This window comes from Sturnira hondurensis, unplaced genomic scaffold (genome assembly GCF_014824575.4).
Source record: "Sturnira hondurensis isolate 20B ecotype Veracruz unplaced genomic scaffold, ASM1482457v3 Scaffold0000917, whole genome shotgun sequence".
Taxonomy (NCBI): domain Eukaryota; kingdom Metazoa; phylum Chordata; class Mammalia; order Chiroptera; family Phyllostomidae; genus Sturnira; species Sturnira hondurensis.
In genome coordinates, this window is record NW_028073548.1 from 1 (window position 1) to 3,324 (window position 3,324).

Below are 3,324 nucleotides of genomic sequence, written 5' to 3' on the forward strand. Positions count from 1 at the left end.
AATTAAATAAAAATTATATTTAAAAAATAAATAAATAAATAAATAAATAAATCAAGCTATTATAATCAAGCTGTAAAAAAAAAAAAAAAAAAAAAAAAAAAAAAAAAAAAAAGACCTAAGTGTAGACCACACATGTAAATCATAAAACTCCCAGAAGAAAATACAGGTAGTAAATTCTATGATAACACTCTTGGCAATATTTTGGGGGCATTTCTCATTGGGTAAGAGAAACAGAAGAAAAATAAACAAATGGGAATACATCAAACTAAAACATTCTGCACAGGAAAGGAAATCATAAAAAAAAAGAGACAACCTACTGTATAAGAGAATATATTAACCAATAATACATTCAGTAAGAGGTTAATATCCAAAATATATTGGGTTGGCGAAAAAGTCCATTTAGTTTTTTCTGTAAAATAAAAGATACATTTTTATTTTCACCAATAACTTTATTGATTTGGATATTCTGAGTATGTCAGCTTTCTCCCATGTGGTATAACATTTATTGATCTCAGTGTTTCAATTTTATCAATATCAACTTCAACTGGTCTAATCAACCATCATCCAACAAGAAACCTCTAGCCAAAACAAAGCACTTTTAACATGTTCAATTAGTAACAGCACCTTCTCCATACACTGCACAATGCATTTCAGTTGCATTTTTACTTTCTTGTTTTTATTTTATTTATTTATTTTTAGAGAGATAGAGGAAGGGAAGGAGAAAGGAAGAGAAACAGAAGTGTGTGGTTGCCTCTCCCGTGGACCCCACTGGGGGACTTGGCCTGCAACCCAGGCATGTGCCCTGACTGGGAATCGAACCAACGACCCTCTGGTTCGCAGCCCGTGCTCAATCCACTGAGCTACACCAGCCAGGGCTACCTTTCTTGAAATAATAAAGCACTATGCTGAAAATGTTGCTTATTTTCTTCCATCTTCAGTATTAAAATGGCTACACAAAAATTCACCAATTTTGATAAGTTGGGTTTTTTTTTGCATTCTGATTTGACAGCTCTCACAATACAATCTAACAAGATTGTTTCAAAGGAAGTTAAAGACAACTAAGCTATACTAGACCCATCTTATGGAAAAAGAACAAACTCTTTGGTCAACCCAACATAAGTAAATCATGTAAACTAAACCAATGAAAAAAAATTAAAACTACAATTAAAATATGGGCAGAGAACCAGAATAGACATTTCTCCACAGAGGATATACAGATAGCCAATCAATAGACATATGAAAAGATGTTCAACAACACTAATCATCAAGGATATGCAAATTAAACTCTCTGAGGAAGAGGAGATTGCAGCTGTAGCTAACCACTGTCCCACCTACTCCTGCTCCTGATTCACCACTGTTCCCTCTCTCATCTAGGAACAAGTTGGCCAGGAAGCAGCATGGCAGCAATGGCTTTTAAAAATACCAGAAAAGAGCCCTGACTGGTGTAGCTCAGTGGATTGAGCACGGACTGCGAAACAAAAGCTCACCATTTTGATTCCCAGTCATGCCTGGATTGCAGGCCAGGTCCCCAGTTTGGGGTGCACAAGAGGCAACCATACATTGATGTTTCTCTCCTCTTTCTCCCTCCCTTCCCCATCTCTAAAAATAAATGAATCAAACCTTTAAAAAAAATAATAAAGATACCAGAAAGACACCCACTCAACCAGAGGTGGTGATTCACTGAATTAGAATTACTCTAATCAGAATGTAAAGTCTTTGGAGAAGGTGTGTGCTGACTTGATCAGAGGTGCCAAGGAAAAGAATCTCAAAGTGAAAGAACCAGTTAAGATGGGTTCCAAGACTCTAAGAATCACTACAAGAAAAACTCCATGTGAGAGGTGAGGCAGTCCTAAGACTTGGGACCCTGTTAGATAAGGACCTATAAGTGACTCACTGACTTGAACAGCCCTTCTGAGATTTTCAAGCAGACTACTTCCATCAGTATTGAACCAAATGGAGATTGAAGTCCTCATTGCAGATGCTTAAATCAACCTTTTTAATAAATTGACTATCAGTTGTTAAAAAAAGGATATGTCAATTAAAATCACAATGAGATATCACCTCACACCTGTAAGTATGGCTATCATCAATAAATCAAATAAGTTTTGGCAAAGATGTGGAAAAAAGGGAAGTCTCGTGCATATTGGCAGTATTGTAAGTTGTAATAGACACTATAGAAAACAGTATGGAGGTTTCACCAAAAATTAAAAGCAGAAATACAAAATCACCCAGTAATCCCACTTCTGAATATATATCCAAATAAATCCAAAACACTATTTCAAAAAGATATTTGCATCCTTGTGATCACTGACAAGATATAGAAGCAACCTAAGTGTCTGCCCTTCGGTAGACAAAAGGATAAAGATGTGGTATACTTACACAATGGAATATTACTCGGCCATAAAAAGAATGAAATCTTACCATTTGCCACAACACAGAAGAACCTAGAAGTCAAATAAGTCGGAGAAAAACAAATACCGTACAATTTCACTTATATGTGAAACCTAATAAATAAGCAAAAACAAATTCATAGATACAGAGAATAGACTGGAGATTTCCAGGGGGGAAGGGGTTGGGAGACTGGGCAAAGTAGGAGAAGGGGTTAAGAAATACAAACTGACTTATAAAAATAGTTACAAGGTTGTAAAGCAGACCATAGAGAATATAGTTGCCCTGGCTGGTGTGGCTCAGTGGACCGAGCCCCAGACTGTGAACCCAAGGTTCAATTCCTAGTCAGGGCACATGCCTGGTTTGCAGCCAGGTCCCCAGTGGGGGGCACGTGCGGGGCAGCCACACACTGATGTTTCTTTCCCTCTCCTTCTCCTGTCTAAAAATAAATAAGTAAGCCCTGGCTGGTGTAGCTCAGTGGATTGAGCATGGGCCTGCGAACCACACGATCACAGTTCGATTCCCAGTCAGGGTACATGCCTGGGTTGCAGGCCAGTTCCCAGCAGGGGACTCACGAGAGGCAACCATACAATGAGACTTCTCTCCTTCTCTCCTTCCCTTCCCCTCTAAAGATAAACAAATAAATAAATCTTTTAAATAAATAAATAAAAATAAGTAAGTAAAATCTTTAAAAAAAGAATATAGTCAATGATACTGTTAACAACTACATATGGTATACATCGATACTAGAATTATCAGGGTGATCACTTCTTCATAAATTATATAAATAGCTAATAACTATGTTGTACACCTAAGATAAATAAAATGTTTCATCTCACGTATAATGGAATATTTTTTCAATTATTTAAAAAATAGAGGAATTCCGCCAAGATGGAAGCGTAGGTGGAAACACTGTGCCTTCTCCCACAACCAAGT

At 37.0% G+C, this 3,324-nt stretch overlaps 1 pseudogene; it reads left to right on the forward strand.

The window, feature by feature from the left end:
• The first annotated feature begins 1,640 nt into the window (after window positions 1-1,640).
• LOC118994573 (40S ribosomal protein S20-like) lies at window positions 1,641-2,027 on the forward strand (annotated as a pseudogene).
• The last annotated feature ends 1,297 nt before the right edge of the window (window positions 2,028-3,324 follow it).